Source organism: Cornus florida, unplaced genomic scaffold (genome assembly GCF_030987335.1).
Source record: "Cornus florida cultivar Cherokee Brave unplaced genomic scaffold, ASM3098733v1 CherokeeBrave_3.0.0_Hap2_Chr03, whole genome shotgun sequence".
Lineage (NCBI taxonomy): Eukaryota > Viridiplantae > Streptophyta > Magnoliopsida > Cornales > Cornaceae > Cornus > Cornus florida.
In genome coordinates, this window is record NW_026775573.1 from 80,090,872 (window position 1) to 80,115,129 (window position 24,258).

A 24,258-nucleotide genomic window follows, 5' to 3' on the forward strand; every position below is an offset into this window, starting at 1 on the left:
AATCTTTCACATACAGCCCTTGTTTAAACTTATGTTAATTCTATCCTTTATTCTAGAATATAAGCTTGCTTCTCCATTATTTTATAAGTCCTAAGTAGTATATCACATCATTCAATAGCCTTTAAATAGTTTCAGAAACTCAGATTTAACCAACCAGACCTTTTAAAACTCAGTATACGTGATATTTAAGAGAAAGAGAAGGCTCTGTGTTTCAAAGAGCCTTCTCCAAATAAGTAGAGCCTTCTCCACTCAAGTAGAGCCTTCTCCAAATAAGTAGAGCCTTCTCCACTTTAAGTATACGTCTGTTCTTCTTCTGTTGTCTTCTCCAACTCCGGTGGTTTCCAGTCATTGAACTTAGTTTTATTTCAGGTTTTAAGATCCCATCCACATCCAAAGTAATCATAAGACAAAGTTATATAAACAAGAATTTAATTAAACATCAGTTTGTAATGCAACGACAATCAGTTTGCAATCTACCGCTTTCCTTAGATTTATTTTGCTCCATTCTTATGCTTAATCATGGATTAATGTTTCCCATAATATATTAAGCCTATTATAGTCCTAATACATCAATTATACAATTTATACGAAGTGGTAATCATCTGAACAGTCCATACAGTGCCCAAAGTCCAATTTGTGTGCATTTGGGTGAGAGCAGGCTCCATAAAATTTGAGCCTACTCTTTTAAATGTTGGAGCCGGCTCCCTAACTTAGGGAGCCTGCTCTTTTCAGCATGGAGCCGGCTCCATGCTCCTTGGAGCCGGCTCTTTGTGTGAGGGAGTTGGCTCTCTCATTTTGAGAGCCTGCTCTCTCTCTTTCCGGCGCGTTCTGCGTTTTTCCACTTCATCTTCCTCGTATCCGGCGATACCCAAGCCTCTGTAAATAATTTAATACATGATCTAGGGTTCCATTAAATGTTCTAGATTAACCCTAAATCCATGGTATACAACCACGACATGAATTGAACACACCGTTTGAAAACTACGACAACAGAATTTTCAGTTAGAAAATTTAACCAATTTCAAAACAGATTAATTCTGTAAACTCTAACCCTGTTTTAATACTGGTTCTAGGATTAAATTTTAGACCTAGACAAAATCCTAAACCATGGTTATACATCCACAACATGGATTTAACAGAATCTTTTAAACATAACGGCAGCAGAAATTCGACTAGTAACTTTAAGCAAACTCAAACCCAATTATTACAATGAAATTAAATACTATATGCTCATGCATAAAAGACATGTTACAACATCTATTTAATCCATTTTAAACCTTATTAAATCCCTGGAGACTACCTAGGCATGCACAGAACACAAATTACAGAGGAAAGAGAAGAACAGAACTTGCCTGCAGTTTCAGATTTTGAAACTGTAAACCAACGTCTCTGGATTTCCCGTCAACGTCCTAGGCTGCCGTTCACCACCTCCGGTGCTCTTGGTTCAACCCAAAAGCACTCCACTCCTTCCTCCTTGAGCCTCTCTGTATATTAGTCAGACTCACTCTCTGTTTCTTTGTCTCTCATAATTCTTTTTTTACGTGAATAGGGTTAACAAAACCCTTGGCAACTCATACTTATGTATTTATAGGTTTTAATTGAAACCCTAATTTAAATCCTAAACCAAACCCTAAAGTAAAGCCTAAACCAATTATATGTCGGCTCTAATCCTAGACACGATGTAAAACATGAAACCCTAATTACCAAAACAGTGAATTCACATAAGCACGTAATTAATTAAACTTGAGAAATACATTTAAATTAATGAAACAAACCAAAATACAATTTAAGCAATTGATTAAAGAAAACACAATTTAAAACGATTAATGAAAGAAAAACACAATTAACTGAATTAAAAATAAAATAAATCAAATAAGCAAATAATTAATTAATCAAAACAAACAAATAATCAATTAATTTAATAAAAATACAATAAATAATTAAATTAAATTCCAGGATTGTCCTTTTAAAATTAAGGGTATTACAGTGTGACAGAGGTTGCTTGAGTGTTGAATGTAGTATTTGGGTTGTAAATGTGTATTTCGGGTTCTCTGGTATGGTTTAAGGAAGCGTATTGTTCTGATTGTCGGGGGGACTTGTTCAACTCTGTAGGTCTAGGGTGATGTAGGACCGGTTGTGGGATGTGGATCATTTCGTGGTCTTGTAAGAGTCAATTTTTGAGACTAGTATGTCAAGGGGCGATCCCCATTTCGGAGTGCTGCGAGTAGTTAAATCTCGCTAAGTCAATTGCATGGCTCGGTCAATGAGCGGGTTATGGGTTGGCACAGTTGTCGAAAGACTCTAGAGGTGGTGTATAGTGGTCAGTTTTAGCTGTGTAGTGCAGGATTGCACGATAAAGCAGGCAGTATGTAGTTATTGGTATGTTTGGTCGTTGCAGATGAAGTGATGGATGGTAGGTACTGTGTACCAAATAGGTGTGTTTTAGAAATTGAAAGATTTGGACTGGGGTTGTATTTCAATTGCATCTGGAGTATTAAGAGATAGTGCTGGTTGTTTGAGGAAGAATTGCTTGGTAGTGGCTTGATCGTCCAGTGGGATGATAGGTTTGAATTGTTGTTTGGAATGAGTGGTAGTAAATGTGTTATGGTGTGATGTTTAATATTGATGAGTGGAACGGTTTAAGGTATGATCTGAGGATGGATTAGAGATTGTGAGCTGTTTGTTATGTGTTGTCAGGTAGGTGATGGGGTTGTGCGCCAGTCGAGGCAATTATGGACGGTTTAGTCTCTAGGGCCAGCGAGGACGATGTTGCCATATAGGTACATTTTTCTTTCAATGAGCCAGTGGGTTATTGTGACTGAGGTCACGGGTCTTATATGCACGGTGTTCGAGGGAGTGTCACCTAGAAAGGTAGAGATGGAATTGGTGATTTAAAGTCATTGTATATTATAGAGGTTATAATTTGGGAGTGACTAGTTCCGGATAGAACGGGACGCGGTGTCCGAAGGGCTGTGATTGTTTCTAGTGTTGGTACGCTGTGAGCAATTGGTACTCTTATCTCATTGGTTTTGGTTAGCATGGGTGTTGCGAAGTAGCGTATACGAGGTTCCAGTGTTGATAGTGTATGGCGGTCCATTAGTGGCTAGGTCGCTTAAATTTGTATTCGTAGTTTTATACAGGTGTCCGGTTGGTTCTTCTCTTTGCGTGTAGGGAGTTCAGTTCATCTTGGGTGAGATTGGGTGTCCACGATTGGACAATTGGTGACTAGTGTGTGACAAGTTGTCGAGTGCATTTGGGTACAAGTTGTCAATCTCTGGTGAGTGTGGGGTTCATTACCCTTCCATTTGTTTTAGTCATGACAAAAACGTTATTTGTAATATGTTTTGTCCTCCATCTAGGAGTTGTGCGCGTCCGTGGATGGGTTGAGTTGTGTGTAGGTTGTTATGCTGTTAGAGTTCACCGGTAAAGGTTTGGTTAAATGGGTCAACTCACTCCCACGGAGGGAGGTAGAGTCTTTGGTTTTTGTTATACTTATTCTGAGAGTGGTCTTAACTAGTAATGTGTGAGGCACAAGTTTTTAAATAGGGATTGTGTGTTACCAGTGTCTGGTGCTAGTGGTGATGGCTAGAGAATGTGTTGTGAATTGGAAGTTCGAGGATGACTAGGTGATGTGATGTGATGTGAATCATCTACTTGGGTGTTTTTATAGACGTTTGATTCGATCAATGTCTTGAGGACAAATGTTAATGTTGTTTGAGTGCTAAGCAGCTAGAGATGTGAATATGGGATTTCGTAGAGGAATAATGGGAATGATTGATTTTGGTTCTGAAGATCTCAGGCATGAAATTGTCACATTGTGTGTTTTGACGAGGTAAGAATTGAATCAAGTAATGTTATGGAGTTGTTTACCTGGTATGGGTATTATGAAGAGATTAGAGATCTTTTATGTTGGTTGATGATTGTGACGTTTGGTGCTGTATTATTTTTAGCTTGTTACGGGTTGTATAATTAAGGCATGATTGGGATTCCTAGAGCTGGTATATGACTGTATAGTTATTGAGGTTACGTAGAGCGATGGATTGATAGTGAGTGGATCTCATAGTTGTTTTGTGGACTATGTGAGACTGTGTTTGAGGTTTGGACCTGAGGACAGGAACAGTATTTATGTTGAGACCGGATTGATGACGAGAATGGCCTGGCCAACCAATTCTTCTGAAACAGTCCCTCTCTAGCACGATATCGGGTCAAAGGTCAATGATTGTTTCAACTTGTCACGGACAGTGAGAGTATGGTACTCTATGTTATGTCAGTGTGGTAGTGTGGATTCAGGAAGTTGTCTCCGGTGACGAGGTGTGTTAGGTAGGACAGAGTGTCCAATCTATTTGATTATTGATGATCTTGTTTTGAAGATTTGTGTTCTGGGTACAGGACAGTATGTTTTACTGATTTGGTGACTTATGTTTATGTGGTATTGGGAGATTGATCGTTTAGTCATTTTGAGGTTGTTAAGTATAATAATTGCCGAATAGTGCGGTTAGTAGTCGCTGGTGTGGTTATGTGATGGTGTAGCTATTGGTCAGATAGCGAGTGTTTGGTTTGACAAGAATGTGTAGGTTTGAGTTTGAGCTTGATTGTGAGCTGGACTGGGTTCTTTTTCTGAGGTTTTATGTGTCCTTTGAAGGATGATTTGAGGTTGGATGTTGTCATGTTTAATGGTTTTTTGACCGTTCTTTTTTCGGGCTCCCAAGCCTTGCGTAGCGGTGTAAAGTGGACCAGTGTTGGTTTTGAGTTGAGTGTTGAATCCAGGGAGTTTCATGTTATGATGCGGTGAGTGATGAGTACCCTCATTGGGTGGTGAGTGTTTTGTGTTAGTGGCAGTAGTGTGCAATTGCCTATTGACGTCCGATGTCAAAGGCGATAGGGTTGATGAGCTCGTAGTCCTGCGGTTTGGTGAGCTGTTTCTTGAAAGATGTGTGGCTGTGGGCCTCCATCTTTAAGGAGGGTAGATTTCAAGGACGAAATCTCTTTAAGGAGGGTGGATTGTAATATTTTTTATTTTTGCCATTTTTCAATTTCTGGAATTTTTTTGATATTTTCGAGGTTATTTTCATCTTTTCTCATTTTGCGTATTAGACACCGTGACTTTTGCCGAGTGTGTCAGAGGGTTGATTGGAACATTTCCTTGAATCCAGGACTTTTGGAAATGCATTGGTTGCCATTTCAGCTTTTCTCCATTTTTCGTGCTGGGAGGTCCCAGGTAGGACCCGCTACCGAAGTAGTTGAGCACGGCGGTTATGTTTTGGGTCCATTGCATTTCATGCTTGGCTATTTAATACATTTTATGCGGTTTCATAGTTTATTGTGTCGTTGTAATTTAATTAATATATATATATATATATATATATATATATATATATATATATATTATAATGTTAAAAAGGTGAGATTTTTGTAAAGCTTGTGGGACCCACGGGATATAATCATTTTAATGGCCAAAAGGCCATTAAAGAGCCTCATTTTCTCTCTCACGCCATTCTGCTCTCTTCTTTTCTTTTTATTTTCTTTTTCTTTTCCAATTTTCCAAGCTTGATCTACACAATTGTACTTGGATTTTGGCTTTGCCGCTTAAGGCAAAGTTGAAGAACAAATAGAGATCGTTGTTTTGATTAGAGCAAAGTGTCGTTTGGCCACTATTAGAGAATTTGAATTCTAGGGCTGTTGGGCTGAAATTGGGGCTTCTTGTGGGTTTGCTTTCTAATTGAGGTAGGGGTCTCCCAAATACATCAAGTGTTGCCTTTTATTTGAGCAATTTATATTGCTTTTTTATTTTATCTTGAGAATTGTGAATTTTGATATGAAAATTGTTGTTATTATGAAAGTCTTTAAGTGTTAAAGCATGATTTATATAAACTTTGTGTCAAAGGACTATTTATTTTGTTGTATGAAGATTGTGTCAATGTTTAATTGATGGCATGTTATTGTGTATATAATTTTATGTTGAGCATGCTTGAGGAGGTTTCTTGTATATGCCATATGTGAGATAATGATGTCCTTATTGTATTGAATTCTCTAAACATGCCATGATCTTAATGGATTTTTTTTTAACTCACCAATTTGGCAATAAAAACATTAACATAACATTTCTAATCCAACAAGTATGAAGAAGATATTATATATATATATATATATATATATCTAATATCTTCTTCATACTTGTTGGATTAGAAATGTTATGTTAATGTTTTTATTGCCAAATTGGTGAGCTTGATGGTTGAGATCATGTAAAACATTACATTGCATGCCATGGCATAAAAAGAGGATTTTTGAAAAGGATTTGGGAAAGGAAGTTTTACAAAAGGAAATTTTTATTAAAAAGGGGAAGTTTTTTTTAAAATGAACCGAATTTTGTGAGTCCAGGGCTAGCTTGACCTAGAGGAAGCGCGGCCCGGTGTAGGGCGTGAAAAAATTGATATTAGGTTCTTTAACGGTTGCCGAATTTGGAACCAGGGATAGCTATCAATCTCACCCGAGTAAAGTCGGTTAACGGGTTTTCGGAAAGTGTATATTGGGTTGGAATAGACCAAGTTGGTGATGTAACGACCCGGTCATTTGCCTTCTTTTCCTTTTTCCTGAAATTTTACGAATGAATTTTTTTCGTTTAGTTTTCTTTTCTAATTATTTTATATATTTTTTATTAGGAATAATTATCTTTTTATTTAACCATCTGGGCTGGGCTAATTAAATAATTTAAATGGACCAAGCTTGAGCCAATTAAATAACTTAATTAAATATTAGACCCATATTTAATGGGTTAATTTGTCAAAACAAAAGTCCATTAAAATTTTCGTGTCTACAATGCACTAACTTGAGGGGGAGTGTTGAAATATATAAACATTTCTATATAATTGAGGAGCAAAATCCTCCACTAATTTGGTGATTCGGTCAATTTTCTTCCAATTATAAATATTTCTATATAGCGGTGGAGCAAAATCTTCCCCATTTATGGTGCCTCTTTTAACTATTGTACACCTTTCATATATTCTTATTTTTATAATGCCTATATATAAGCTCCTTGTAATACCCCGTATTTTATTAAAGAGTTTAGTTTATTTAAATTCATTTATGTGTGGATTTCTTTACCTATTATTGTGCATGCTACATTGTTATATTAAGTTCATTTAATGGTACATGTAAATTATTGTATATGTTAAAATAGTAAATTTATTCATTTAATTGTGCATGTATTATTATTAATAATTTTATTTGTTGATTATGTTTAATTAAGCAGTATTAGTTAATTAAAGTATTATATTTATGTTATAAAGTATTATGATGATATAATGTATTCTTATGTAGTAATAATAATAATTATAATAGTTATAATAATAATAATAATATTAATTAAAATAGTTTAATAATAATAATAATAATAGTTATAATAATAATAATAGTATTAAATCATAAGTCATGATGAAATTAGAGATTAGGATAGGATTTCATTAATATTTATAGGTAGGACTTGAAGCCATATGGTTGGGAATGTGGTGAGTTTAATGTAAATTTAGATATTTGTAATATTTATATTATTTTAATTTGTATAAATATTAGTTAGTTTGATGAGAAGGTAAGTTAGAAACCAATTTAAAATAGTAGAGAGTTGTTGTTAGAGGAAAGAAAGAGAAGAAAGGTGAGAGAGAAAGAAAGGAGCTTGGACCGGTGTAGGAGAAATTTACCCGACTACGCGCAACCGGCGGATTTATTTTAAATCCAAAAAGGCAAGTTATTATCTACTTTTCCCCTTTGAATTAATAAATTAATTGTTTAGTTTATTTGTATGCATAGAGCCAAGGTTAGTAGATTATTAAATTATAAATTTTATCTTATTAAATTAATGAAATTTTAATTATATAGGATGGTATATATTTATTTAATATCCTATGAAATTAATAATGGCCGAAAATAATTAAATAAAGCTTTAGGGATTTTTCTAGAATTTTCTAGATTTTTCCGGGGCTTTTCTGCAATTTGTCGCCGGCAATGGGGGAGATGATCGGAGTGATCCGGTGTGATGCGGCGCACCATAGGAGGGTATGCGCGCGCATCTAGACCATTAAACAGCAGCGATTGATCCGGTGCACCGCGGTCCATGTTACCGCGGTACACCCGGATCTATGAGCATAGGATTGAGTGATGAGAAGGTGGATTGATCCTATGTGGCGCGCATGTAGGAAAGCTGATGCAGCCAACCAACCGGAGGACGCCACGTCAGCAAGAAGCCATCAACGCGCGCGTGGGAGCGCGTGCGCGCGCGTGAAACTCTCCAGACGCGCGTGCGAGCGCGTGGCTGATGCCAGACACGCGTGGAGGCGCGTGGGAGAGTGGGGAAGGTTGGGCTGCGCGTGGGGAGGCGCGTGAGGGCGCGTGTGGGGTCTCTACAGCTGCTGGAAATTACCAGAATACCCCTAAGGCCTGTTTTGTAAATTCCAGAACCTTAAACTTGGATTTTTAGGTACTGCGTTGGTATTTATGGGTTTAACGGGCGACGAAATTATTATTTTAATACCCGTTAAGTATTATTATGGCCGATTAATATTTCTAAACCTTAATTGGCCCGTTTACCGTACGTATATGAATGTGACTCATTTGACCACATTACTATAGATGGTATTATTATGTTATTAAATGGTATTCATTATTACTGTTCAAATATAAAAATGTCACGGTTATCGTCATATAAATTATCCATTATATTATGGGATATTTATACTGTTAATCATATATCAACCATGATTATTATGCTGTGTGCATTTCAGGGAATAAATGGACTGTTTATTATGTCTCATTTATATTATATGGATGTGTTGCCATATAGAACCATGTGAGCTGGCTAATAAGTTTAGACTCATTTATACCTTATGCATTCGTTGTTATAGACAGATGTGTGGCTGTCGGGGTATGTGGTTTAATATTATTGGCATGTGTTGCCTAATTGACATGCTCAGTATATTTAGTAATATTATTGGCATGTGTTGCCTAATTTATATGCTCAGTATATTCATCAGTACTTTGAGAGGTGTTATCACTGTGTAGTTCGTTATAGTCTGTGTTGTCAGTACCGTGCACCATGTATAATAGCTGATTTCCCGGGTAGTGAAAGGCGACACTTAACCACCTAGTGTGAGTCTAAGTGATCACCGTCTATTCTGGTTGAGGTCATGTTATACATTGGATAGTTCCCTTAGGATGTATACAGATATAGTACTCATCCGATTCATAATGATTAATTTATTTGATTCTCTGATTTGGGTCATAGTAGAGAGGACTTGCTCGTGGGGTTGACCCACCATTGTTGTTATTTCAGGATACGGTCAGTACCCGTTCCAAGGTTGAGGTTAGCAGTGTGGGACCACCATCCGAACTCATCTACTCTTACGATCCAGTTCAGGGTAGAAGTTTTACGTATTACTTCAGTTTCAGTTTTTATTTACTTGTGACGTTGAACTCTCAGGGTTATATTTAGGGATCCTTGACATAGGATTTCCAAGTTGTAATGGAGTACTGTATTAAATAAAGGATGGATGGATGTTGTATTATTTAGTGTTCCTTTCCTGTCTAAATTCTTTTATTATCATCATTTTGTATTCCATGCTTGTATATTGCCAATTGTTTTTGATATCCCTCGTTTTTCGTGTATAAGCCTGATCAACTTATGCGTGGAAAATGTGGAGGTGTCACAGTTGGTATCAGAGCATTCCAGGTTCGAGTGTCTTAGGGATCTGTGATTACTATACTTCCGCGTTGTGTATTCTGATAATTAGAGCCTAAGTATTAGGGTTCTTTGTATTCTTTTAGTCGGTCCATTATAATGTACTGACGTTAGATTTTTTTTGAATTCAAAAGAAGGATGTCTCGGCGTGGGACAAGGAATGCGAACCGTCATCGCAGTATTTCCCCAACTCAAAATGAGAATCAGGAATTTTCCCCTCAAGTTGCTGATATTATTGCACGAGCTGTAGCAGCAGGAGTAGCATCTGCTCTACGAAACCAGCAACCTCCTCCGATAGTATCTGTTCCTGAACCAGTGGCACAGCCAATGTCATGGGACAAAACTCGTCACTCGTTTATCAGAGGGAATCCACCGACATTTGCGGGGTCCACAGATGTCCTGTTAGCATATCAATGGAAACAGGAGAGCGAGCGTCATCTTCGGATGGTAATCTGTACCGAAGTACAGAAACAGATGCTAGCTACGTTTATACTGATAGGCAATGCATTGCAGTGGTGGGAGTCTATTACTACTGTCGAAGAGAGGACCAGATTGACTTATGCTGAATTTCAGACTCGCTTTGACGACAAGTATTTTCCTATATCAGTAAGATCAGCGATGAAGACTGAATTTCTGGATCTGCAACAGGAGGATATGACTGTGGCTGAGTATGAACAGAAGTTCATTAATTTGTCATTATTTGCACCAGAGGAGGTCAATACGGAAGAAAAGAAGAGAGACCGCTTTGTGAAAGGGTTGATATGGCCGATTAAAGTGGTGATCATAGGTAGTCCTGCATATACTACTTATATCCAGGTGGTTAATGCCGCCTTACAGCATTGCCAGATGAGGAGTGATTACCGGAAGTCCAAGGGAGATAAGCGGGCTAACCGAGACTACCAGACAGTGGAGAAAGGAAGCGGCAGTGGTACAAAGTCCAATGATCGGGGCAGATTTCAAGGACATCAACCTTGGAAGAAAAACAAAGGAAACCCAGATATGCAGAGGGATGGAGTCCCTAATCAGGGTAGACAAGGTGGGGTACCTCAGACCGGACAGGAACAGTGGTCGGGAAGTCAACAGAGGAAGCAGGCAAGTCCTTTTACGGGACGTTGTTATCACTGTAGAGAGATTGGGCATCCGGCCAAGATGTGTCCCAAAGCTAAGCAGGGACAGTATGGGCAGCCGAGACCTAATCAGCTGTTACCTCTACCGGCCCCACCGATGCCACGTGGGCAAGTTCAGAATTTTTCGGCACTTCCAGCACCACCATTTCCTCCGGGACAACCTCCACAGCAGTTGCATCATGGCAGAGTTTATAACTTCATGTCACATAATGCGCAGGCTCCTCAGGCTATTGAGGGTATGTTTTCTATACATGGTAGAACTGCTCGTATATTGTTTGACACTGGTGCATCACATTCTTTTGTGTCTAGATCTTTTGTTATCTTATCTGGTATGACGACTCAGTTATGTGACCAACCTCTTAATATTTATACACCATTGGGAGTTGGCGCAATTTTACGAGAGTGTAGCGATGATATCCTTATAGATATGGGCCGGCTTCGATTTCTTGCAAATTTGTTAGTGTTAGATATGCATTCGTATGATGTTATACTTGGGATGGACTGGTTATCTCAGTACCATGCTCAGGTTAACTGTTACGAAAAGTCTATTGTATTTGCTATACCAGGACAGGAAATGTATCTTCTTGTTGTACCACAACCTGATAGAGGGCCTAGCACTTATTTATTCGTTCTTGAGGAGGACTCACAGGAAGCGACTGCGGTATCTCTTGACAGTATTCCGGTAGTACAAGAATTCCAGGATGTCTTCCAGGAGATTCCAGGCTTGCCACCGAGTCGAGAGATAGACTTCGTCATTGATTTAGCTCCAGGCACTACGCCTATTGCTAAGGCGCCGTACAGAATGGCACCAGTGGAGATGCGAGAGTTGAAAGATCAAATTCAGCAATTGCTCAGCCAGGGATTTATTCGCAGGAGTACTTCACCATGGGGAGCACCAGTACTGTTTGTCAAGAAGAAGGATGGATCTCTTCGTCTTTGTATTGATTACAGAGAACTGAACAAGGTCACTATTCGCAACAAGTACCCGTTGCCCAGAATTGATGACCTGTTTGATCAGTTGAAGGGAGCTACTTACTTCTCAAAGATCGATTTGAGGTCTGGTTATCATCAGCTACGAGTCAGAAAACAAGATGTTCCAAAGACAGCATTTCTCACAAGGTACGGATCTTATGAGTTTCGTGTTATGCCTTTCGGTTTAACGAATGCTCCGGCTGTCTTTATGGACTTGATGAATAGAGTATTCAGAGAATACTTAGATCAGTTTGTCATTGTTTTCATTGATGATATTCTGGTTTACTCTAAGTCAGAGAAGGACCATGCCAGACATTTACGCACAGTATTGCAGACACTTCGAGAACATCAGTTGTTTGCGAAGTTTGAGAAGTGTGAATTTTGGCAGAAAGAGGTCAAATTTCTGGGTCATGTAGTGTCAGAAGAAGGGTTAGCAGTAGATCCAGCCAAGGTTGCGGCCGTTATGGAGTGGGGACAGCCCACCTCACCGACAGAGATTCGCAGTTTTCTGGGATTGGCGGGGTATTATCGCAGGTTCATCCAGGGATTTTCCAAAATTGCGGGTCCACTTACTCATCTGACTAAGAAGAATGTACCATTTGTATGGGATGATTCTTGTCAGACTGCTTTTGCTGAATTGAAGAGTAAGTTAACTTCTGCACCTGTCTTAGCCACACCTCAGAGTGGAATCGAGTATTTAGTATTTACCGACGCTTCTCTGAAGGATTTGGGTTGTGTGTTGATGCAAGAAGAGCGACCAGTTTCTTATGGGTCTAGGAAGCTTAAGCCTCATGAGCTTAATTACCCGACTCACGATCTAGAGCTCGCAGCAGTGGTTTTTGCCTTGCGTATTTGGAGACATTATCTTTTGGGGGAGACTTTTTGATTGTTTAGCGATCATAAAAGTCTACAGTATTTGTTCACACAGAGGGAACTAAATATGAGACAGCGCAGATGGTTGGAGTTCGTGAAAGACTATCATTTCTCTATACAGTATCATCCAGGGAAAGCGAATGTTGTAGCAGACGCACTCAGCCGCCGACCCTATGTCAGCCTTTCAGCTTTGTTTGCAACAGAGTGGGATGCTTTGAAGACTGTTGATGAGTTAGCAGACGCTTTTATGGCATGTGTGGTAGTAACTCCTTCTATCATTCATCAGGTCATTCAAGCGCAACTCTCAGATCAACAGTGTATTGATCGGGTTTCGGAGTTAGCCTCCGGAGATGTTCCTTTTTATTCTATAGGGACTGATGGAGGATTGAGGTACAAGGGACGTTTAATTGTGCCTTCAGCTGACAATTTGAGAAATGTTGTGATGAGAGAGAGACACACTTCTCAGTTCTCTGTACATCCAGGGGGAGACAAGATGTATCAGGACATGAAACGCCAGTTTTGGTGGGCCGGCATGAAGAGAGACATAGCTATCTTTGTCTCTAAATGTAGCACCTGTTAGATGATTAAGATTGATCATCAGAGACTGCCAGGATCGTTACAGCCACTTCCCATACCAGAGTGGAAATGGGAGAGCATTTCCATGGACTTCATAGAGGGATTACCTACTTCACAGCATAATCACAACTCTATTTGGGTCATTGTTGATAGATTGACCAAGTCCGCTCATTTTCTGCCTGTTCGTTCAAACTTTACGTCAGAACAGTATGCTAAGCTGTATATTGCAGAAATGGTGAAACTTCATGGCGTACCATTGTCCATCGTATCAGATAGAGATCCGAAGTTTGTATCAGGATTTTGGAGGAGCTTTCAGCAGGCTTTGGGTACAGAACTTTATCTTAGCACTGCTTATCATCCTCAAACAGATGGACAGACTGAGCGAGTTAATCAGATTTTAGAAGACATGTTGCGGGCATGTGTTCTTGATTTTAAAGGCAATTGGGAGGAATATTTGCCGCTTTCAGAGTTTGCTTATAACAATAGTTATCAGAAAACTATTGGTATGGCACCATTTGAGGCTTTGTACGGTAGACCGTGTCGGTCTCCTGTCTGTTGGCTTGGAGTTGGTGAGAACAGCTTTTTGGGTCCTGAATTTATTAAGGACACGTCAGAAAAGATCGCTATCATTAGGGATCGGATGCGTACAGCTCAAAGCAGACAGAAAAGTTATGCTGACCGTCGAACTCGTGCTTTAGAGTTTAAGGTTGGTGATCAGGTTTTGCTTAAGGTTTCTCCCCTGAAGGGAGTAATGCGGTTTGGGTCAAAGGGTAAGTTATCGCCCCGTTTTGTGGGTCCTTTTATGATTACAGATCGGATTGGGGCAGTAGCTTATCGTCTGGCTCTACCAGATAATCTTCATAGGGTACATAATATTTTTCATGTATCTATGCTGCGAAAATTTCTACGGGACGAAGATCGATATCAACACATTGATGTGGGTGAGATTGAGTTGCAACCCGATGCAACCTATTTGGAACAACCTTACTGTATTCTCGATCGTAGAAATCAGATATTGCGCACGAAGACTATTCCATTAGTACGTGTACAGTGGAGTCATCATAGTGCTACAGAGTCTACTTGGGAACGGGAAGATATTATCCGTGCCAAGTATCCAGAGCTCTTTAATACAGGTATGTAGTGAATTTCGGGGACGAAATTCCTTTATTAGGGGGGGAGAATGTAATACCCCGTATTTTATTAAATAGTTTAGTTTATTTAAATTCATTTGTGTGGATTTCTTTACCTATTATTGTGCATGCTACATTGTTATATTAAGTTCATTTAATGGTACATGTAAATTATTGTATATGTTAAAATAGTAAATTTATTCATTTAATTGTGCATGTATTATTATTAATAATTTTATTTGTTGATTATGTTTAATTAAGCAATATTAGTTAATTAAAGTATTATATTTATGTTATAAAGTATTATGATGATATAATGTATTCTTATGTAGTAATAATAATAATTATAATAATTATAATAATTATAATAATAATATAATAATAATATTAATTATAATAGTTTATTAATAATATTAATAATAGTTATAATAATAATAACAGTTATAATAATAATAATAGTATTAAATCATAAGTCATGATGAAATTAGAGATTAGGATAGGATTTCATTAATATTTATAGGTAGGACTTGAAGCCATATGGTTGGGAATGTGGTGAGTTTAATGTAAATTTAGATATTTGTAATATTTATATTATTTTAATTTGTATAAATATTAGTTAGTTTGATGAGAAGGCAAGTTAGAAACCAATTTAAAATAGTAGAGAGTTGTTGTTAGAGGAAAGAAAGAGAAGAAAGGTGAGAGAGAAAGAAAGGAGCTTGGACCGGTGTAGGAGAAATTTACCCGACTACGCGCAACCGGCGGATTTATTTTAAATCCAAAAAGGCAAGTTATTATCTACTTTTCCCCTTTGAATTAATAAATTAATTGTTTAGTTTATTTGTATGCATAGAGCCAAGGTTAGTAGATTATTAAATTATAAATTTTATCTTATTAAATTAATGAAATTTTAATTATATAGAATGGTATATATTTATTTAATATCCTATGAAATTAATAATGGCCGAAAATAATTAAATAAAGCTTTAGGGATTTTTCTAGAATTTTCTAGATTTTTCCGGGGCTTTTCTGCAATTTGTCGCCGGCAATGGGGGAGATGACCGGAGTGATCCGGTGTGATGCGGCGCACCATAGGAGGGTATGCGTGCGCATCTGGACCATTAAACAGCAGCGATTGATCCGGTGCACCGCGGTCCATGTTACCGCGGTACACCCGGATCTATGAGCATAGGATTGAGTGATGAGAAGGTGGATTGATCATGTGTGGCGCGCATGTAGGAAAGCTGATGCAGCCAACCAACCGGAGGACGCCACGTCAGCAGGAAGCCATCAACGCGCGCGTGGGAGCGCGTGCGCGCGCGTGGAACTCTCCAGACGCGCGTGGGAGCGCGTGCGCACGCATGGCTGATGCCAGACGCGCGTGGAGGCACGTGGGAAAGTGGGGAAGGTTGGGCTGCGCGTGGGGAGGCGCGTGAGGGCACGTGTGGGGTCTCTACAGCTGCTTGAAATTACCAGAATACCCCTAAGGCCCGTTTTGTAAATTCCAGAACCTTAAACTTGGATTTTTAGGTACTGCGTTGGTATTTACGGGTTTAACGGGCCACGAAATTATTATTTTAATACCCGTTAAGTATTATTATGGCCGATTAATATTTCTAAACCTTAATTGGCCCGTTTACCGTACGTATATGAATGTGACTCATTTGACCACATTACTATAGATGGTATTATTATGTTATTAAATGGTATTCATTATTACTGTTCAAATATAAAAATGTCACGGTTATCGTCATATAAATTATCCATTATATTATGGGATATTTATACTGTTAATCATATATCAACCATGATTATTATGCTGTGTGCATTTCAGGGAATAAATGGACTGTTTATTATGTCGCATTTATATTATATGGATGTGTTGCCATATAGAACCATGTGAGCTGGCTAATAAGTTTAGACTCATTTATACCTTATGCATTCGTTGTTATAGACAGATGTGTGGCTGTCGGGGTATGTGGTTTAATATTATTGGCATGTGTTGCCTAATTGACATGCTCAGTATATTTAGTAATATTATTGGCATGTGTTGCCTAATTTATATGCTCAGTATATTCATCAGTACTTTGAGAGGTGTTATCACTGTGTAGTTCGTTATAGTCTGTGTTGTCAGTACCGTGCACCATGTATAATAGCTGATTTCCCGGGTAGGGAAAGGCGACACTTAACCACCTAGTGTGAGTCTAAGTGATCACCGTCTATTCTGGTTGAGGTCATGTTATACATTGGATAGTTCCCTTAGGATGTATACAGATATAGTACTCATCCGATTCATAATGATTAATTTATTTGATTCTCTGATTTGGGTCATAGTAGAGAGGACTTGCTCGTGGGGTTGACCCACCATTGTTGTTATTTCAGGATACGGTCAGTACCCGTTCCAAGGTTGAGGTTAGCAGTGTGGGACCACCATCCGAACTCATCTACTCTTACGATCCAGTTCAGGGTAGAAGTTTTACGTATTACTTCAGTTTCAGTTTTTATTTACTTGTGACGTTGAACTCTCAGGGTTATATTTAGGGATCCTTGACATAGGATTTCCAAGTTGTAATGGAGTACTGTATTAAATAAAGGATGGATGGATGTTGTATTATTTAGTGTTCCTTTCCTGTCTAAATTCTTTTATTATCATCATTTTGTATTCCATGCTTGTATATTGCCAATTGTTTTTGATATCCCTCGTTTTTCGTGTATAAGCCTAATCAACTTATGCGTGGAAAATGTGGGGGTGTCACACTCCTTGTACTCAAGCTATATACAGATCTTGTTGAGTGTGCGTAGCGAATGGTTGTGGAATATAATATGAACAGATAACGTAGAGGATGGTAAATATATTTAACTTGCTCTTTTATCAAATTTTTACTTATTTTAATTTTAGCGAAATAAAACTAAAATCAAATCACAAAGCAAAAATAAAGTGCAAGTAAAGTGGATAGAGTTTGAGAGATGACACCCGGATTTTAGCAAGGAAACCCAATTGGTAGAATAGACCAATTGTAACAGGAAAAACCTCGTTGGACTATGCAGTCCTGAGATAAACAATCCACTATGTTTGAAGCAAAGTATATCGAACTTTGACTCAGTCTCACACCCTATCGTTCTACCAAAAACCAATTGCTGACAATCCCTGACTTTGCAACTCCCCCATCCAACAGCTCTCGACCTCAGGCTTACTCTCGATATCTGTAGAAGAGTTACAGGTAGATCAAATAACACTCCATGAATGCTCTGACTCCTTCAAATTGTGATCACTTCACCCTTTTTCTTCTAGATCATGAATGAATTCTATTTTTTGAAATCTCTGAATCTTCAATTATGCTTCAATTCCGATGAGATAAAGAACAACACTCCTAAATCACTCTTGTGTTTATATGTGTGCTCTCAAAAATAAAATCAGAAAAATCAAATTGATTTTCTGAATAAAAATATCTCTCAAAGATGGCTCTCAATTGGATTTGAATTTTCTATGCAAACGCCGTGTATAAAAATATCTCTCTAAAGGCTTTCTCAAAATATAGAATTGATGTTCCTTAAAGTCATGAATAAACCTATGTGTATGACAAGGTTTATATAGAGTTTAAAATGTCTTAATCTCTCTGAAAATATGAAAAAATTTGTGCATAAGACTTGGAACAATTCTAAACCAAATAGGAAAGAAATCTGAAATAGGAAACTAGAATTGTAATCTGAATAGGACTTCTTGAACCGGTTCAAGATTGGTAGTGAGAATTCGAAACCAATCTTGAAGGCCTTAAACCGGTTCAATGGGGCTGAACCGGTTCAAGTCTAGCTTACTTGAATTTTTAGGCTGAACTTGGTAAAAACCTTGTTTTGGAAATTTCTGAAAATATACCAAGTATGAAATGTATCCTAACCTTTTTAGATTCCTTCCTAAAGTGTTGTTCTTACCTTTCTTGAATGATCTCAGTTATGATAACTTTGAACAACCTTCCAATTTCGCAGTCGTTGTAGATCCCGATATAGTAACTTAAATTTACAACTCGACTAAGACTTGTTTTGATACCGAAAGTTGTCAATTACAGAATATATATTTTTTACAATCTTCCCAAAATATATATCTCACAGATCTGAATAATAAAAATGTAACCGTTAGTGGCTTTTTGTCCATTGATATAGATCTTAGTGCCGAACAATATATATACCTGTGTTTTCTCACTTCCCTTTTCCTATTTGCATTTCGAATTTCGGCGTCCAATTTTAACGGATTGTTTTGAACAAAATCTAAGAAAAGTACCTGCATGCAACGTTCTGTCATATACAAAACCAAGAGCATTATTTTAGAATCTCAAATTTAATATTTCCAATTGATTCCATCAGCAAAAACATGGAGCGTGCATTAAACAAATCCATAGAATCTTATTATTATTGTCTTCTTCCAAAGGATGATAATGATACAGGGTGCATCCATTTATAAACAAAATCTAAGAAAAATAACTACAAAATAAATATAAGAAAATTAACACTCATGCATATTCAAATTTAGTGCAAATGTTTATGTTTAATCAACGAGTTTACATAAAATTTGATCATGGTTAAGATATTAATTTTGTTGTCAATGTCATTTAATCTTGATCTCAACACTTTTAATTTTTACCTCAACGTCTTTTAATCTTATTCTCAATACCTTTAAATTTTATTCTCAATCTTTTTTAATCTTGTTATCATCATCTTTAATCTTTACTTCAACGCTTTTAAATCTTATTCTCAACACCTTTAATCTTTACTTCAACGTCTTTTTATCTTGTTCTCAACTACTTTAATCTTTACCTCAACGCCTTTTAATCTTGTTCTCAATACTTGTAATTTTTACCTTAATGCTCTTTAATCTTGTTCTTGATCGGTTGGTCAATTAACATCAACCTTCGCAATAGCACGAATCATTGTAAAATAGGGCTATTGGTCGGGTAAGTCGAACCACAGGGACTACGCTAGTCTAATACAACCTAAATGTCTAGAATCATTCTTAGAATGATGAAGGGTGTATAGAGGTTTTGTTGGATGTCACTTAAGCTAGGAAATTAAAAGTGCATAAAACAATAAATTGCAAGAATTCAAGGGAGTGAGTACAAGTAAAGAAGGCTAGGGAAATGAATCCACCTCCATCCCTATACACATGCTAGGTTAAGATTAATTTAAGGGGAAAACAGCATATATGATAGTCATGATACATAACAATACTAGGTTGCTATAATATCCTTAAGAAGTTCATTCAATTAGAAAGGCAAGAATAAACCATCAAAGGTTCACATGATCAACTACCTAAACTAAAATGTAGCTTAGAACATGCTTACTAAGCCAAGGATTATCAAGCCCTAATTTAAATGGTGAATGCACATAAAGCTAAGAATCAAGTATAGCCCATCAAAGGGAAACCCTAAGCCATGAACTATCTAGGTTCTCCAACTCCATGCCATTAAAACCATTCCATGATCTAACTTCCATTGTCACCATGGAAGTGCAAGCAATATGATTAAGAAAAGCAACCATCCAAGACAAGATGAATAACTCACAATAATCATTTAAAACATTCAACATTCATTACAACAAAAATGAGGCTCTTGACCATGGAAAGACTATCAAAAATACATTGTAATCCCCAAAAATAAACTATACTAACACATGCTTACAAGGGAGGGGTTTCATCACCTCCCTAGATGAGGTTTAGTTACCCATTGGTGAACTAGAAGAAGGAAGAAGCATCATCCTCATCTCCATTTTCGAGCTCCTACTGTAGCACTCAAGAACACCCTTCTCCTTGCTCTCTTCTCTCTCCTTTCTCTTGCTCAAGATAAAGCTTAATGATATATGTGGCCTTTGGGTAGCCTTTTATGCTCCAACAATACCCTCTCTCCTCCAAGGAACACCTCCAACCACTTCATAAAGAAGGGAGATGGCATTGGGGAAACCAATGTGCAAGTGGGCTGAAATGAGCCATTTCCGAAGGGCATTCTGCCTGATTTTCGAGCACACGCTTGGTGACTTCGAGCACTCTAACTTAGTGCAATGTGCAACATGCTCCTCTTGCTCAGTGCTGACCTATTTTGGGAAAACTGCTATAACTTTGTGCCCCGAACTCCGAATGACGATCTGTTTGAAGCTTTGGAGAGCTGATTCAGTTCTTTAAAAACTTCATGTTTTGATGAAGACCCAATTCTCAAGTCTGGTTGGTCGAAAATGGGGAGAAAGGCAGTACATCAGTGGTGCTAGGCAGTTCTGCGCACCTCTGTTGTGAAGATCATAACTCTCTGCTCCGAACTCCGAATGATGAACCACTTGAAGATTTGGAAAGCTGATTCAGAGCTCTAAATCTTTCATTTTATGAGGGAAGTCCAGTTCTCGAGTTTGGAAGGTCAAAATGGCAAGCAAAGTCCAGGCTCTACTGCTGCCAGAATTCAGCATTGGCACCTTTTGTTGCTCAGGATTCCACAAGGCCTTATTCTTGTTCCATTTTGGCCAATGAACCTGAAAATGCATAAAAACATAGAATTGGAGTTAATCTACATAAAATAATTAATAACTGGACTTTGTTAATGTAATTTAGGGCGCTTGAATGTACATTATTCGGCGCTTATCACACCCCCAAACTTACATTTTGCTAGTCCCTTAGCAAAACTACAATGAAAAACATAAAGAAAAGACAACCATGGGCATGCTACTACAAAAATATCTTCCATGGTAAAATGAGATAGAAACATAGCTCAAATACAACTTGAAACAGACAAAAACTGGAGATGGGGTCATTGGGAAAACTACCTTGCATATATGAAGCATTGATACAAAAATTGGCTAAATACATTTCTACATACATGCATCAACATCAAAGTCTATATAAATAACTCAATTATCATCTCTTGAATAGAAATCAACTCTAGCTTCAGTGAAAGTGAATTGGATTCTCAACATGCGGCTTTTACTTTCTTTTCCAATTCCAAGGCACAAGTTTTCAAGTCAATGAATTCCCTTTTACATGAAGTCCCTAAGGCATGATTTTATTTTCAAGACAACTTTTGTTGCTTGTTAACAATTTATTTCAACACATAAGCGAAACATAGAATGGTTGTGCAATGCTGAAGTCCCTTAAGCTTTCTAACCAACCCTTGTAGCAAGCGTTAGGCCAACAACTCCCAAACCAGATGGCTTTAGGGTGCTAAGTGTAGAGACACTCCATAGGGCTTAATAGCTCAAGTTGGAAAGGCTACGAACTCCAACGAACCATGTTTATTACTAGTTTAATTAATTTTTTTTTTTTTTTTTTTTTTTTTTTTTGAATGACCGTGCAATGTTTAAGTCCCTTAAGCTTTCTAACCAACCCTTGTAGCAAGCGTTAGGCCAACAACTCCCAAACCAGATGGCTTTAGGGTGCTAAGTGTAGAGACACTCCTAGGGCTTAATAGCTCGAGTTGGAAAGGCTACGAACGTCAACTGGTCATCATTTTTTTTTTTTTTTTTTTTTTTTTTTTTGAATAAAAGATACATGCCAAAGGTATCCATCTATCAGGTTCATCAAATCAGATTAACTAAGCCAAGGTCAAGGTCAATCAAGTTGCATGCCTCACAGTTAAGTTTCCAATGTGCATCTGTGCATTGTGAAGCTTATAAGAGTGTAAATCCAGCAAGAATCTAATTGAGGCATTTATACAGACTACATTGTATTTACATGATCATTTCAACTCAAATTTTTCTTTATTTTCAAAATTTTCAATTGCTTCTATACACAAGGTATTAAACATATGTTTCATCTCCGACAAGTGTCAAGTTATACTATCATTGCTTAGCAAAAATTATGGAACCAAAAATATGCCAAGAATGCTTGATGCACCCCCAAACTTAAACGACACAGTGTCCTCAATGTGGACATGGATGCAAGTGAGAGACAAAAATGACAACGAGTATAAAAGGAACAACAATACCCAGGGGGAGGGAACGGCATTTTGAGACAAAAACCCCCCAAACTTGAACTGGACTGCGCAACCTGGAAAGCAACATGAAGAACCAAAAGAAACAACCACACACAGCATTAATAGCACAAGCATAAAGACAGAAAACGAATGTATCGAAAGTTAACAGAACATAAAGAATTTGCATTGCAAAAAGAGTTTACATGATGACAAAAAGAGCTGTACAGGGATCATGTCGACCAGAGCAACCTATACATAGCAAATTCTTACAGTGTAAAAGGAAAACAAAATATACAAGAGAAATAGTTACAGAGGAAACAAAAGAGAAGGTCCACACGCGCAACAAGCTACTGGCCAGAAGGTAAACGGGCGAGGATGGAATGGAGGAGAGATTGAGTCTTACGCCGTTCAGCGGAAGCCAAACGACGGTCCTCAGCAGCAACACGGCGATCTTCAGCAGCAAGACGACGATCTTCTTCAGCACGTGAAGAAGACTCACACAGAGCCTGAGTGCACGCGGACAAAGAATGCTCAAAACGATCGAGTCGCGCATGAATACCGGCAATGGAAGCCCGGATGAAAGCCTGGTCCTGGTGAGAGTCGACCGAAGGCTCTACCCGCGCAGTGGCTGCGGCGGTGGAAACTGCCTCAGAAGGAGGAGGAGGTGGAGCGTGGATGAACAGGGGGGCCGGAGGCGGAGGGGTACTAGAATGGCTCAGAACATTGATCCACCGGCGCTGGGTAAAAATTTTAATTTTGTCGCCTTTTGGTTCGTGGGGAGGAACAACAAAACCCTTGTGCTGAAGGAGTCGAGTGATGAAAAACGGCAAAGGCAATTTCCGATTTTCAACTCGCGGAGCCCGTGCATTATGAGCATCATGCCAAAACTTCATAAAGGTGGACCAAATGAGCTCTGGGATGGAGAACCATTGGCCTTGGTCCATGGCATATAAGGCTTGCAGAAAGAGGCCCCGACGCTCGGTGCTGTGCACCAAAGGGCAAACATTGTGCTTGAAGACAGTGTCAATGAACCATAGGCGTTCCGGAAGATTGGTCTTGCGGATAAAAGACCAGGGCCGAGTAGGATCGTCAATAAGGCAAATGGCAGCGGCAATCTGCGCCACAGTTAATGTATCCGGCTCCTCATATAAAGGGAGATTCTCACGATTGACAATGTCATCGGGGCACTCAATGGGGCAACCAGAAACCTGAATGATGTCGGTCATAGTGAAAGCATAGGCGGTGCCATCAATGGATGTAGTGAGAGAAATGGGTGGCTCTTCAGGGCACTGGAGATTCTGGTAGAAGAGGCGCACTACACGGGGGTAGGCAACCCTGGCAAGGGGTGCGCAAATGTGTTGCAGACGCCGGTTAGTCAATTCGGCGACAGCCCACGAAGTTGTGGGTAGAATGTCAAAGGCATCCGTGAGCGGAAATGAGAGTTCGTAGTTGAGTTGTTTGCGATCCCAAGGATCACGTGGTCGCTCACGAGTGACAGCACGGGCACCTGAAGAGGGTCGAGGAGGGCGAGAAGGACCGGCACGAGACATTTAGAGAGGTGGACTTGGTTGAGGAATTTCAGCGAACACCTGGCGTGCACCACAAAAAGGAGAAGATGGAAGTGAGTGGGATGGAGGAGCAAGCCCAAAATTTTTAACAAAGAAACAAGCTCTAGCATTGACAAAGCAACAACAAATCACCAACAAAACCAAACTCCAACATTACTAGCCCATCCTCCGTGTAAAACACCATGAATGAACAAAGGAAAAGAAAAACTAAGGAGGAGGACACAAACCTGAATGTCAGGGTATCCGAGAGCAAGAAGGAAGGCAGGAAGAGGGAGGTGAGAGGATGGGGTGGTGAGGTATTGAGGTGAGTTGGTTAGGCAAGTGGATGCTGAAGGTGGTGGGTGGAGG